Source organism: Sciurus carolinensis, chromosome 7, assembly GCF_902686445.1.
Source record: "Sciurus carolinensis chromosome 7, mSciCar1.2, whole genome shotgun sequence".
NCBI lineage: Eukaryota > Metazoa > Chordata > Mammalia > Rodentia > Sciuridae > Sciurus > Sciurus carolinensis.
Window position 1 is genome coordinate 113,368,739 of NC_062219.1, and position 15,879 is coordinate 113,384,617.

Genomic DNA, 15,879 nt, shown 5'->3' on the forward strand with positions numbered 1-15,879 from the left:
GATACTAGGGGTTAGGGTTTCAGTACAGGAGCTCTGGGGAACACAGTTCACCTCATAACAGAATTCAACTCATAATCCGTAGGTGATGGAAAGTGAGTTTGGAAGGTGAACAAGCAGTGAGCGAGGTTCAGGGAGGCTTGGACCAACATGGTAATGGCGGAGGTGGTGAGAAATGATGAAAGTATTTTGCAGCTAGAGCTGACATCATTTGCTGGTGGTTTAGACCTGGGGTCTGAGGGAAAGAGGGAGCCATGATGACTTGGTTTAGGGCCTGAGTAGCCAGAAGAATGGAGGTGGACGTCTTTCTCTCCTAAATCCTCTCCTCCCTCAGGGACCTTCCTCAGCAGCCCTTGCTGGGTCCTCCTGGGTCAGCCCATCCATGGTGGAGTTCTTTAGGCTTCTGTCCCTGATCACTCCTCCAACCTCTCCCTGATTGTCACTGACTGTTCCCATGTTGAAGCCAAATATCCTGAATGTGCTCTTTGGGTCACTCCTTACAGGCCCTGGCTCTGGAGGATGCTGAAGGAGGAAGACGCTGAAGCAGGACGACTCTGAAGGAGTGACCCTCTTACTCCTCAAACAGGTAGCTTCTCTGGGAGTCTTGGTGTGAGAAGATTCTGTGACAGAGAGGTCATAAGATCCTTCCCTGTGGTGTGGAAGAATGCCCCAGAAGGGCGGAGGGCTGCTCTGGGCCCGGACCCCCAGAGGCTTCTGGCAGACCTTCCCTGGAAAATGGTCAGTGGAGTCACGTGTTGGTTTTCAGTATTGTCTGGAGTGGGACTGAGGGCATCTGGTCTTGTGTCTCTGCAGAGGTGTTGTAAATAGTTAAGAATCCAAAGGATGTTTGTGAATGGAGCCCCAGGAGAGTTCAGAAGGAATCGAAAATGGCTGGTATGCACCTCTGGAGCATTGTGGTATAGGCCGCTGTGAGAGATTCCTCAGAGCCTGCCGAAGGCAGATTTCTGCACCAAGGAGCCTTAGCCAGCCCTGGGGCATCTCTAGTGTGTTTGCCAGCGCTGGTCCTGTGATCTCTTCCACTCTCAGTTTATCCCTCTAGAAAATGGACACACAGCTGTGTTTCCTCTGCCAGGTCCCACAGAAAAGCTCTCAGAAGGGTCAATAGGTCTGTATGTGAACAGAATTTTAATTTGAGTTAGAAACTCTGGTCAGTGACAGTGGGGAGGTGGGGCCTGGTTTGATTATCTCAGCGTGCACCATCTTGTTCTCTTGGTATACGCCACCTTTTCCATTCCTTTTATGTGAGACTTGGAGTTGGTTTGGTTTTTTATTGTGCCTGATTTTCATTTAATTTTAAAGCCGTTATGTCCTGGAGTTTCAGCGGGAAGCAAGCAGTTCACTCAGCAAGCAGTTCACTCGGATGGGATAATGGATGCGTCTCCTGAGGGGTTCTTTGTGAGGGTGGAGGCAGGGGTAAGAGAAACCATGAGGGAGGTATCCTGGGGCTAGCGGTGGCAGGGGCTAGGCCTGATAGGAAGAGGACTGGCAAAGAGGCCAGAAAGCCGGGTAGGGGGCAGCAGTCAAGCCGCAGCCACGTGGCCGGGAAAGAGCCCAAAGCATGAACATCTGCACTGGGCTCCCCTCTGTCCTCGCCCATCTCCCAAGGATGATGCTTCTCAGGAGGCTGCCATTAGCCAGAGTCCGAAGGCAAGGAAGCTTGATCCATGCTGACCACCCAGACCAGAGCCTTTGGGTGGAAGCTGAGGGAACAAGGTGGCCGTGGACCTACAGAGCAGATGGAAACCGCCAAACAGGACCAGGGGATGGGTTTTGTATTTGAGTGAAATTTTGCTTGAGGAGGGCAGCCAAACTGAGCTGTGGGCCGAGAGGCATGGAGGGAGCCACAGAAGTCCTCCTCCTTTCCATAGCAAAGACCCAGGGAAGTCAAATGACTTGCCTGAGGCCACTCATTAATTCACTGAAGTGGTTCCTGAAAGCTTTATATGTTTTTTCAGGAAAAACAATACAGAACCTTTGAAACTGTTGAGAAACAGTAGAAAACAAAATCTGAGCAAGTGCCAGGGAAAGACTGTGGGTTAGCCCTCGTGTCAGTCACCTCTGGCTGTCCTAAAAGAATTGGGGAGATGGGCTTACAGTTGCAGAACTGCTTTTCTGGCAATTCCAGAATCTGGAAGTCTGAGAGGAGGGTGTTAGTGCGCTCAGGTCCTGCGAGGGTCCTCTTTCAGGTTGTACACTGCTAGCTTCTTCCTGAGCCCTCACCTGGGGAAAGAGGCCAGGGACCTCTCTCAGGCCTGTTTAATATGGGCACTATCACTACCTCCTAGTAATCACCTCCCAAAGACCCCACCCCTAATACCGTCACCTTGGGAGTTGGATTTCAACACATGCATTTTGGGAGAGACACACATTCAGACCATAGAAGCTCTCTTGTTTCCCATTTATCGGTTTGAATGCCAGAAAGTCAAACCCAAAGGATTTCTGGCATCAAGGGGGATTAACTCCCTCAGGTACATGCTATGAGCGGCGATAGGGTGGAATGCAGGGATAGTGTGAACCAGCAGCTCAACAGTTTCTTCCATCTCTTTACTTGCTTTCCCTGGGTCAGTTCATGCCCAAGGTGGCTTCTGCCTGGGCTGTGGGGAAGAGAGGGTATGGACAGCTCTGGGGGCTGTCAGGGGAAAAGGGAAATGAATACTGGGAATAGCCACTGACATCCTTTATACTCTAGCATCTATAGAAATTGGGTAAAACCTTACTAATTTGGACTCATTATTGGAGGTAATACTGAGAGGAAACACACTCTTAACTAGCCAAAGTCTGAATTTTAAAATGTTTTCATATAGTATAGTTTTGGGCAAGAATCTTCCCAAACATTTCCAGTTGGGAGCAATTAGCATCTGATTTTCAGGATGTCTTAAGATGCAGAATCTTCTTATAGGTTAACCAGGCCTTTTGCAATCCTCTTTCATTTCTAATTTGCTTATTCAACCTTTTTATAGCCATTGAACTCAAATTCTGGGTTGGTGGAGATTAAATGACAGTAATGAGGTCCCTCATTTATAACCACATCTATAAAATGGGAATAAGAATAGCACCTACTTTATAGGTTGGCTTCAAGGATTAAGTGAGGTAATCCCATAAAGTGTTTAGCCTGGTGGCTGGCCCAATAAACGTTACCTTTATTAGCATAATATATCTCAAAATATTGTCAACTTTATGTGTTTATGTGCACATTTTATCTAGGAAATTAACTCTCTTCACAAACAAATATATTATCAGCCTCTGATTAGCTCTGTTAGGGATGAGGTAAATAAATGTATTAAAACAGTCAGTATTTGTGAATATTTTAGTGGTTTTGTTGTTGTTGTTGTTGTTAGAATCCATTTTGGGGAAAACATCAATAAAGAAAAGTTTAATAGCCTACAGTTAAGTTATAAGTAGGTACAATCCCTGGAAAATAGGTTTTTTTAAACTTCATGGCAACCTGCTAATCTGTTCTTAGCTGAAAAATCCTTCAAATAGTTAGTGGCCTGACATGACCTGTCCCAGCTCATTGTCTCCCTCTGTTCGGTTTTGTGTCTCCAGAGAGATGAGTGACCCTCCCTGGCTGTTGGTTTTCCATGCCAGTCGTGCGGTCAGGCTCTCCCAGGTGGTTGGATTTGGGGATGATCTGGAGCGGGTGAGACACCTCAGTAGCATCAATAAAGAAGCTAGCACTGAGCATGGATTTCAGTGGTGTTCCAGCCACACGAAGGACGCTGGGAATCATTCTCTGAAGCGTTTGGCGCCTTAGGGTTCACCTCTCAAGAATCTCAGGAGGGTTGAGTGTCTTGAGTTGGGGTTCCCAGATTGCTGGTGGGGGACACAGAGGTAGGCAGAGGGCTTCAAAACTTCTACCAGTTCAGTTCCAAAACCAGAAGGAGGTCACTCTGAAAGTGAAGGGAGGGATGGGACCCAGGGGTATCGCGAGAGGAGGATGCTCCAGAGTGACCATGAACCCTATAGACCGTGTGTTTCCATGCCCCACTCCTTGAAGGTCTCGAATCAGACTTAAATTTTTTGTAGGTTGTTTGTTGCTGTCCACGCTGGTCATCTTTATGCTGTGTAGATGAGAACTGATTGACCCTTAATTCCTTGACTCGAAAGGTGCTGTGGACAACTGGTTCTCAAATATAGATTGCCTGAACCAAGAAAGCACCAAAAGTCAGTGCAGTGGCCCACACCTGTAATCCCAGTGGCTTGGGCAGGAGGATGGCGAGTTCAAAGCCAGCCTCAACTACTTAGTGAGGCACTTAGCAACTCAGTGAGACCCTGTCTCTAATAAATACAAAAAAGGGCTGGGGCTGTGGCTCCGTGGTTGAGCACCCCTGGGTTCAATCCCTAGTACCAAAAAAAAAAAAAAAAAAAAAAGATTTGGGGGATTGTCCCAGGGGCCACCAGTTTTGGTTGTTGGTTGGTTGTTCTTTTGTAAAGGTAGAACATTTTTAAAATCTTAACATCCATCACCGACATTTTATTAAAAAAAAAAATTATCTTAAGGCCAAAATAATAGGAAGGAGATAATCTAAGAACAAACTAAGAATCTTTGAATCGATAACTCTCAACTTTAAGAAAAATTCACTTCACTCTTCTTACTTCTCTGAAAACTGCATCAGGAATGGGCACTGTCCTGTATCTGCCTGTAGGCAATGTTGGGGAACCATCTGGAGAAGGGGAGTTATTCTATGTGTCACGCAACTCTAGGGGGAAAAATAGTACTTCTTGAAGCTGCACATAAAGCCTAGGAGTTCTCCAGAGTCATGTCTCGATTGGATTTAAAGGTTAAAGTTGGGAGAAAATTCACTTTAACAACTAGTCTTGACAAGTCCAATTCATTTGACCGTTCACTCTCCAGTTATTAACTTAGACTTGTTAATTTTCTTATAGCAGGAAGGAAGAAAATCGTGCAATACCTAAATAGCTCAAATTAAAAGTTGTATCAATTTTTTTTTTCCTTTTCCACAATTCCTTTCGATTTGATTTGGCCTTTAGTGGTATGGTGTGCTTCTGTGGGTGAGAAAGTGCACCTGCCTCCATACACATAGAAAACTTGCTTTGGTCTCCGGAGCCCAGAAGAGGAAGGGACGCTCCTAAGAGAAGCCTTGTGCCCATCAGTCAGTGGCTGGTGTTAGTAGTTGTAGCAGAAGCTTCATAATGGAGCTTTATGACTTTCAAAGATGCCTTTTGGAGTCATTAAAAATCCCCAAGCATACAACAACCACCGATGAATCCTGAATGGTAATGAACATTACTCGTTCTGATTTGATAGCATGCCTGCCTAGCTTCGCCACAAACACGTTTATCCTTCTAACCAAGAGTGAAGCTTCGGTGTCAGTCTGTGACTGGTGTGGAAGCAACCCTCTGTCCTTGCTGATGGGGAGAGAAAGACTGCTTGCAGGTCCATGTGAAATCCCCAGTGGGATCGTGGAATCCTGGAGCTGGGGTGGGTTTTGAGCTCCTGATTACCTTGACTGGCAACAGGTGTGATAATTCTAATGTCTCATTGATTGCTAATGTTTCATGGTTCCTCTGGGAACAAGGACATGAAGTTGGGGGTGTCTTCTCAGGAAAAAGGAGACCATCTGTGACACACTCACAGCTTAGTTATTGCCCTGTTAACTGTGTCCTCGGCCATGGTGTCATGGAGTCCTGCTTGTATCCTCATGCCTGCTCGTGGCCTGCTTCTTGCATGTTCTAGCAGATAATCATAATTTGCTAGACTTCTTACTCCTTGCTTTCTAAGGTGTAACTCACTCTACAGCAAACTGTGAGATCTGCAGAACTCCAGCTCTGCTCTTGATAGACATTTCCAGAACATTCTTGTCTCAGTCAGTTTGGACTGCAGTAGCAGAATACCACAATCTGGAAGGCTTAAACAATAGAAATTTATTTCTTACACTTCAGGTGACTGGGAAGTAAGATTGACGTGCTCTGCAAGGTAGATTTCTTTCTGAGGCCTCTTCTCTTGGCTTGTGGGTGGCCGCCATTTTGCTGTGTGTTTACCTGACCTCTTCCTTGGGCACTTGTGGAGAGAAGGAGCTCTGCGCATTAATCCCATTGTGGGGGCTCCACCCTTATGATGTCACCTAAACCTAATTACCTCCCAGAGGCCCTTCCTCCTAATGCCATCCTGTTGGAGGTTAGAGCTTTGGCATAGGGATTTGTGGGGGACATAAATACTTAGTCCATGAACAACTCTAAATTTTTATTTGTAGTCCCCTTGAAGTGCTAGTATAGTAGAACTATAGTAGAGAAAGGCTTAAAGGGACAAACTTTTATTGCTGTGGAAAAGAACTATCCTACAGAAGGGAAACACCAGTGAGAGGAAAGTTAGAAGACCTTTACACAGATCTAGGGGTAATCTACGGCTAGCAGATGATCTCCTTGTTTCTCCAGATCCTGGGTCTCCTGTTTCCATATGCCAGAGCTAACGGTGTGGTTACCAAACTTGATTGGCCTCAATGAAATTTGGGTGGTGACACATTTAGAATTCCCTGACCACCTTCTATTGCCTTCTTTCTATGCCTCTAAAAAGACTTTTGGAACCAAAGCCTGGGAAAATGGTCTCTTCTTAATCCTCCTGGGCATTTACTCCCTTTTCATGGGGAGAAAGAAAGACATTGATTAAAACAAAGCTATTCCATTAGAGATCAGTATCTCGCATGTCATGCTAAAAGTGTACAAACACATAGTAGTGTCCACACACTACTGTGCACACCCCTGTGCTGGGTGGAATACTTTACAACATGAAAAGGCTTTTGAAAATCCTTTAAGCTTTCAAGGAACAGATAATTCCTGTGTTATATAAACTGTTCTAAGATTTAGAAAAAAAGATGGAAAACTTCCAGATCGTTCTTTCAAGCAAACATGACCCTGATATCAAAGCTGGCGAGTCCCCAAAGGGAGGCTGTATACCAATCTCGCTTAGGAATTTAAAAATTGGAGATAAAATTCTAGCAAGTAGATTTCAACAAGACAGTATGTGAATGTTCCACCATAACCAAATAGATTATATTCCTGGCATGCAGGAGTGGTGGCTTCATATACATATATAGTCAGAGGATTTACATAAATTGGTTAAGTAAAAACATGTAATGATCTCATTACCTCCAAAAGTGCATTCAGTGAATTCAGCTTCTGATTTTTTATGAGCTACTGAAAAATATATAAAATGACCATTCCTTAACATAATAAGGAAGATAAAATTGATACAGTAGAGGGGAAATACTAGAGATTCCAGTGAGATCAAAACAAAACTAAACCTAAAAGCATTGTTTCTTTTCATTTAATTAGGTAGTTTATTTTTGTTCTTTTCAGATACACATGACAGTAAAGTGTATTTTGACATATCATACATACATGGGGTATAACTTCCCATTCTTATAATTGTACATGATGTGGAGTGACACTGGTCATGTGTTCATAGATGAACATAGGAAAGTTCTGTCCGAGTCAGGCATTTTTCTTTGAGGTTTAGCCAATAAAAGAAGTCATGGGGGATACACACTGTAAAGACAGTGATCGTTGTCATTAGAACAGATTGCTTAATTGTAGCCCAAGAAGACTTAAAGAGCTTAACTGAAAATGCTATTTCTAGTTGACAAGATGAAAATTAAGTATTTGGATTTTTCAGTAATTAGTTTGTGAGCCTAATGCTATTCCTCTGAAAGTACCATCAGGATATTTTAAATTTCACAATATGGTTCTAAGTCTGTTTGGAAAAATAAGTAGGTGAGAACATCAAAGGGAGTTCTGAAGATGGTTTTGGGGGAAGGGAGTTAGATCTAATGGATAGGAAGGCACGTAGGACTATGGGGTATTAAGATGCACCATGAAGCCTTTGTAATGAAAGCACCGAGGTGCTGGCGAGAGGAGGCAGCTAAGTGAACTAGGAGAGCTCGGAAATAGACCCTTGCATACGTAATTTAATAAATCATAAAGCAGTCATTGCAAATCAATGGGGAAGGGAATATTATTCAATAAATAATTCTGATGCCTCATTAGCAATTGGGAAAAAATCATTTTGGCTTCACCAAAATGAATTACAGATGGATAAAACAATTGAAGTGCAAAATGCAGAGGCACAGGAAATCTATAGAATTGAATATTGCTTAGAAACAAAAGGAAATCATTCAAAAAGGAAAAGAACAGTCAATCAGCTTGCAGGAAAAAGAAAGATTTCTTCATGTAAAAACGCCAACAGGGAAACAAAGACTGGGAAAAAAATTAGAAGTAACATGACAGAATTTATATCTTTATAATGTGAAATGCTCAAATTAAAAAGAAAGGTGCTAAAACCTTGGTAGAACACTTGACTAGATAATTAAATACAACACTAAGCAAATACATGGAAAATGTTCAAATTCAATGGTAATAAGAGATACACAGACTAAAATAGCCATAAAAGTATCATTTGAACATGTTTGCCAAAAATACTTTTTAATGATAATTTCCAATTCTGTGATAATTGCAGTACTGTAAAACAGTTTTATGATGTATTAAAGACCTGTGTTGTTTATTCATACATATGGATGCAGTCAGGCCATTTTGTGGATCTTCTTCTCCCATCCCCCATGAAGGAAATAATACAGAATATTTAACAAACAAATTTAGATATCCTCTCTGATGCATTATTTTCAAAGCAAACACACTTACACACCCAACATTTGAGTAACTAAAATAAAATAGCATTTCTCTCAGCACAATAGTATAATTAATAATTATTCTAAAGATAGGTAGCATGGTGGCAAGATATTTACAAAACAATTTTATTGCAGAAATTACAGTATAAATGATGGTATAGGTTTTCCAGGGAATATAGCTATATAGCTGTGCTCTGAAGATGAATGAGTGCTAGCTGCATACAACATGGAAGAATTGGAGGAATATAATATTAAACAAAAAAAGCAAGTTACTGGGTACATACAGTGTGATTTCAGTTTCATTAAGTTTAGGTGCATGTGAAGCATTTAGACATCCTTGTGCATGTGCAATACCTGTAAGAAGACCAAGTGAATGCAGCAAAAACGCAGAATAATGATGAGAGCAGAGGATGACGAAAGAGCCCTCCTCCACGTGAGGAGAAGGCGCCCAGGGGATTGGCGAAGTTCTCTTCCTAAAACTGGGCTGTGGTTACACATGTATGTGTTGCTGCTATTTTTCATACCCTTTGTGTATTCTGCACACACACACACACACGCACACACACACACACACACATACACATGTATTTATTTGCTGCCCTGGCCTCATGCATACTAGACAGGTGCTTTACCTCTGAGCTACATCCTCCAGTTCTCTATAAATATTGTTGAATGTATTTAATGTTAACTAAAAGGATATTAACACTCATTTTCACTGATTTACGATTGTGAACAAAACATGTGCCTCCAGTAAAGGAGGAATGGAAAGACATAGATCACAGTGCTTTGTGTGCACCTAACGGTGTGTCTGAGGGTAAGGTTGTGAGTGATTTAGTCTTTCCTTTTCTCCCAAGTTGTCCATTATGTATTTACATTACATCCATGAAAGAAAGGAAATTTGAAGACAGTTGCCATCAGGGATGACAAGGAAGGATTGCATGCTGTGCCCGGAGGTGATGTGCATCACCACCGAGGCCAACAGGGAGATGGAGTTAAAAGGCAAAAGGACTAAGGCTGTGGCTCAGGGGCACGGTGCTTGCCTAGCATGTGTGAGGCCTGGGGTTCAGTACCCACTACTGAAAAAAAAAAAAAAAAAAAAAGGCAACAGGAAAATGTTTGGAAAAATAAATCAGTACACAGATAGTCACTGAGTATCTCTGAGTATCTTGCATGTTTGAGAAAGCAGTGACCAGGGCTGTGTTCAGCAAAAACTTTTGGAAGTGAATTTAATTAATTGCTAAAATGGATGAATTAGGCTGGCATTTCTGTGGGTTCCTTTTCTTTCTTAAGCTTTATTGTTTAGTCTGGTCATAAAATAATACAATTGATTCAAAATACTCTTATGAAAATTAATAGACCTTGAAGTTAACTAGTCATTAGAACTAAAGTTCAGTTTAGAGGAAATACAGGGGGATAGTGGACTATGTTAAAAGACACCACTGGAATGCATTTTGAGGTAACTGGGGAAATTGGGACACTAGATATTTGGTAATATCAAGAAATTGTGTTAATTTTCTAGGTGTCATTTGTTATATTGGTTCTGTTCTTTTTAAAAAAATTTTTTAGTGTAGATGTAGATGGACACAATATCTTTCATTGTATATGTTTATTATTATGTGGTGCTGAGGATCAAACCCAGTGCCTCGCACATGCTAGGCAAGTGCTCTACCACTGAACCACAACCCCAGCCCATAATGGCTATGTTCTAAAGATACATATTGAAGTATTTATGGATAAATGAAATATCAGATACTTATATTAAATTAATCTGGTGGTGGGTTCCAGTATGTTAAGTATAAAAAGTCTGTGTTGTGTGTGTGTGTGTGTGTGTGTGTGTGTGTGTGAGAGAGAGAGAGAGAGAGAGAGAGAGAGAGAGAGAGATATCCAGGATTTATGTGAAAATATTCCAGGGATGTGTCCAGGGATGTGGGGCATAAAGATGAAAAAGGTCAGTCAGGTATGATAATTGAAGCTGGACGATGGGTATGTATATTCTAGCTACCTTTGTATATGTTTGATTTTTTGTAATAAAATATAAAATAAAAGTAATACATGTTGATAGTTGAAAACATATAAAATATAGAAAGGTATAAAGAAGAAAATGAAAATCACTTATAATTCCACTCCCCAGAGATAACTACTATCAACACTTGGATAAAAATCCTTCTGTACTTTTTCCTTACACATTTATAGCATATGTTCTTATACACATACACATTTTTAAACAATAATGAGATCATACTGCCTTAATTGCTTTGTATCCTGCTTCTTCTTACATCATGGGGACTTTTGTGTTTTATTACATTTAGATCCTTTTTTTTATGGTGCTGGGGATCGAACCTAGGGCCTTGTGCTTGCAAGGCAAGCACTCTACCGACTGAGCTATCTCACCAACCTCACATTTAGATCTTAAGCATGATTTTAATGACTGTATTTTATCCCAGTACATGAACACACACACACACACACACACACACACACACACACACATGCGTACTCACACGGATACACATATATGCCATAGTGTATTTAACAAGTTCCTTGCAGATGGATACCTAAATTGTTTCCTTTTTTTTCCTATTCAAACACCTCTGCTGTATACTTGTTTGATTATTTCTTTTGACAAATAGCTAGAAGGTCGAAGAGTTTTCAAGATTCCCCCCACCCTGCCCTTTCATGCTAAATTGTTCATTGGAAAAGTGATAGTTTTAATTTTTTTTCTACAATGTATGCATTTATCCAGTTTAATCATAATCTCAGCAACCTTGTTTCCTATATTCCCAAAATATTAAATGTTTACCAGTTTGATAGAGGATCATATTTTAATTTGTATTCATTTGATTATTTGTGAGTTTGAAAATCTTTCCATGTGTGTATGTTACTTATGTTTCTTATGACTTAAAGGACTTTTTTGAAAAAATATTTTTAGTTGTAGGTAAATACCGTAATTTAATTAATTAATTAATTTTTTTTGTGTTGCTGAGGATCAAACCCAGTGCCTTACACGTGCTCAGCAAGGGCTCTTACCACCGAGCCACAACCCCAGCCTCTTAAGTGACTTCTTATGACTAGGTACCTATATCCTTTCCCTCCATTTTAAAATTTATCCTTAATTTAATTGTTCACAGCTGCTCTTTACCTATTAAAAGTATTCTAACATTTTGTATATTATATAAATCGCACTTTTTCTTCCTAGTTTGTGTTTTGTCTTTTAGCCTTGAATCATTTTTTAACAATAATTTGTCTAGAATTGTTTAGAATATGGTTATTTTGCAGTGCTGGGGATTCAACCAAGGACTTCACTTATGCTAGGAAAGTGCAACTACCAGGAAGCTATGTCTCCAGCTCTAGAATTGTTTTAGTAGATTGTTCTAAAAGTTATAAATTTAGATTATTTTTCCGTGTGTCCTTGTAATTTTTGTACTTTAATATTTGTAACCCTAAGAGATTTCATTATATAGTATTGTCATCTAAAGTCTGTTTTTTTATTTCAATAAATTTTGGTTATCAAATAAGATATGTTTGTGATAGAGAAGAATATGTTTAAATTTTTTTTACCTAAATTTGACTGTTATTTAGTGCATCAGATAATATTTGGTAATTTTCCTTCCAGTAGTTTTTTCAGGTGTGTACAGTGGGGTAACACTATCTGAAGACACCATTAAAACTCCAAACTGTAGCTTAACACAATAGAGGTTATTTCTCACTCAGTCTGGTGTAGGTGTTCCTGGTGGGTGACCATTCCACTGTGGAACCCTCCACTGAGTGAGTCAGCTCCTTCCATCTTATGGCTCTCCCATTTCTAGGCCCTGTAGTCCTCTGAATCCATTTAGCAGGTAGGGGAAGACAACATGGAAAGGACACAGCACTTTCTAACACCTCCACCTGAACATGCCCCACATCACTTTCACCTGTAGTCCTCTAGTGGGAAGTCAGTGGGTACCCACAAGGGGTTCTGGGAAATGTAGTCCCTGACCCAGCAGCTGCTCTTCAGAGAAAACCCTCTACTCTAGAAAGAAAAGTATGAATATTTGTTGGACATTTAGCAGAATCTGCCCCCAGATTCTACATAAGTAATATGCATGCTTCTTTATGAAGTTCAATAATCTAATTGAGAGTTTTGAATTTTCACATCATTTTGTGAGCATTTTCCTATCTCTAAGTCTTTTTCAAAACCATGAGTTTTGTGTTGGTGTACCATAATTTACCTAACCATTTTTCTATTATGGTATAATTAGGTTTTTCTAGGTTTTTATTATTATGAATATTACTGCTAGAGATGTCCTTGTGCATAAGTCACTGAGTATTCCTGTGATTATTCTCTAGGGAAAATTCTTAGGAGTGAACTTGCTCTGTCTTAAGGCTACTGATACATATCGCCAGACTGCCCTTCAGAAATGTGGACTAATTTACACTCTCAACAGTAGTATCTGAGGATTCCAATTTCAGAGCACCCTCAACAATCTTGGGCATTATAGTGTTTCAATTTTTACCAATTTGATAGCTAAAAATTGTGTTGCATTGTTTTAATTTGCAAGCTTTGCTTACTAATGGGTTGGAACATTTTTTCGTGAAGCTATCAGTTGTGTGTGTGTGTGTGTGTGTGTGTGTGTGTGTGTGTGTGTGAATTGCCCCTTTGGGTCCTTTCTCATTTTTATTTTGTGGCATTCCATCTTTTTCCCAATCATTTCTTTTTAAGAAATCTTTTAAAAAATAATGTTATTGTATTTTTTATACCTTTATTTAATTTATTTATTTATTTTTATGTAGTGCCAAGGATCAAACCCTCACAAATGCTAGGCAAGCGCTCTACCACTGAGCTATAGCCACAGCCCATTTTCTAATCATTTCCAAGGGAATTTTATGCAATGTGTATTAACTTGTGATATGTTGCAAATATTTTTTATCTAGCTTCTCCTTTCCTCAATTTTGCTTTATAACTTAATTTTCGCAAATTAAACTCTGCAGTTGAAACCCTATTGTGTGATATCATACCCACCTAATCTGCCTAGTAGCAGTTCTCCTGAAATTAATAGCATTTTAAAATGCAGAGCAAACTGGTTTTTTTCTGGCCCATCATCTCGTTTTGGATGTTCTTAATATGAATTTTCATGCTTGGTGAGTGAAGGGATTTTAAAAAAATCATCAAGAAAATGGACTTGATCAGTAGCTGGGTGTGTTGGTGCACACCTGTAAACCCAGCAATTTGGGAGGCTGAGGCAGGAGGATTACCAGTTCAAGGCCAGCCTCAGCAACTTAGTGAGACTCTGTCTCAAAATACAAAGAGGCTGGGGATGTGGCTCAGTGATAAAACGCCCTGGGGTTTAATCTCCAGTACCAAAAAAGAAAGAAAAAGAAAAATGGACTTGACAGAAAGATTTGGGGTACTGGTCCAAGGTATCCATGGTGATAGTGAGATCAGTTCCTCACCACTCATTACCTTCTTGGACATTTAAGAGAGGCAGAGGGACCAGCTGATAGATTATAGATAGGTTGTTTTCTGATCACTCCATGCCTCAGTTACATGGGTAGCAGCAGGGCCTCAGAGGCCTCTGACTGTGTTTCGTGTTAGACCTTACAAAGCCCACAGGTGCTACATGGCATGGATCCACACGGGGTGCACAGAACTGAGTTGTGCCTCAGCTTTGCCACTGACTCTTCAATCTATGATCCAGACCCTCTGCTTACTCATCTGCAAAGCATGAGAGATTGTTCTCAACAATGTGTTGGGTGCATGGATTCCAGGGCTGGGCAGTGGCAGTTTCCCAGAGGTCTCTTTGGCATTTGCTGCTGGTGCTGACCTTTGTGGTTGGGTGAGCAGGGTGCAGGAGAAGGTTAGTTCCTTTGGCCTCCCAAGTGACTTAGGGAAGAAATCAATCCAGTATGTATCTGTCCCAGATATAATGTGATCTAAATACGATAGTCGCCTAATAAGATTAGATGAATTTAATATGGTTTTCCTTTAAAACACAAATACTGCACCACTTTTAATTGTAGTAGCCAAATTAAATTACTCATCTCAAATTAGATTTCCAGAAAATTTAATTTGAACATGAGCTCAGTACTTTAGGCCCTGGGTAATTTTAAGATATAAAATAAATCAGTGGGGTAGTCATATTGTTGCTCTGGGCTCTTCATTGGTTGCCATACAAGGAAATAGGTAAACATTTGGAGAAACCATGAGGACGTAGAGCTGAGAGCTTATCATTGAGGGTCCCCTCCCTTCCATCAGTGCAACCCTCTCAGGTCTTAGACGATGGGAAGCAAATAATGGCAGACCCAGCAATCCTTCGTTTTATTGCTAATGATGGCCTTTCTTCTCTCCGTTCCTTCGGTGAGCCCCTTCCCATCTGCACCTCCTTCTGGACACTTTATGGAGCCCCAGGATGCAGTGAGAACCTAGACAGGTTGATAGTATGATTTTAACCTCATTTCTGGAGCTGAAAAAATGGCTTGTTTTGGAGAGTGCACGCTAGCATGTGCAAGGGCCACGGTTCGAATCCCCAGCCCCTCAGACAGGAAAAAAAAAAAGGCTCTTTAACCTCATTTCCTCTCATTTTCTGTCAATGTTGATGGTTGACCTGAAAACCAACCCAAACTGATGAAAAGAAGAATGTATTGGTCAATGTGATTGAGCAACATGGGGTCAGGGATACTTTATCCAGGGCTCAGGATTTCCCCTTCCATCCCCAAGATGACTGACTGTCGCTCCTGGGCTTGCATGTCTCCTTGTTCTCATCCAGTGGGAGGAAAAAGATGGGTATGCTGAAGACCTGGAATTGAGTTTGGTTGTGTTCCCCTGAATCAGTTATGGTGCAGAAGGGATGAGACAAATTGGGAATTTCTGGGAACTGTTGGAAAAGTAGACCAGGTAGTTAATGAAAGCTGGAGAGGTGGGTTCCTATGCATTATATGGAGCCTTCTGTTTTCCCAAGCACTTAGGCATACCTTATCTCATGTGAACCATAAGTGACCCTGCAAGGTAGGCAGGACATGTTTATGAATAAGGGAATCAAGTTCATTCACCGTGGGTTCATCTTACCCAACACTTTTCAGTGGTGGAACCAGGTCTGGAGTCAGTGTCTTGTGAGTCCCCCATTTCTTTTGGATGTATCTGCCTCCTTTCTTTTCTTTTCTTTTTTTCCATTTGTTCTTTTTAGAAATACATTAGAGTGTATTTTGGCATATACATACATGTACATACATAGAGTATAACTTA

General features: G+C 40.9%; 1 protein-coding gene across 17 annotated transcripts in view; it reads left to right on the plus strand.

Moving 5' to 3' along the window:
* The window catches only part of Trerf1 (transcriptional regulating factor 1), a 203,651-nt gene that overhangs the window by 79,273 nt on the left and 108,499 nt on the right, over positions 1-15,879 (plus strand). For 15 of the 17 annotated variants that reach the window (XM_047558824.1, XM_047558829.1, XM_047558825.1 and 12 more), the window contains one exon: positions 501-583. The exons of 1 other annotated variant lie outside the window; for it this stretch is intronic. The gene's annotated coding sequence lies outside the window, so the exon portion shown is untranslated. Of the gene's footprint in view, positions 1-500; positions 584-651; positions 736-15,879 lie in introns of those variants that run through there. One more of the 17 variants, XM_047558831.1, reaches the window with a different exon arrangement.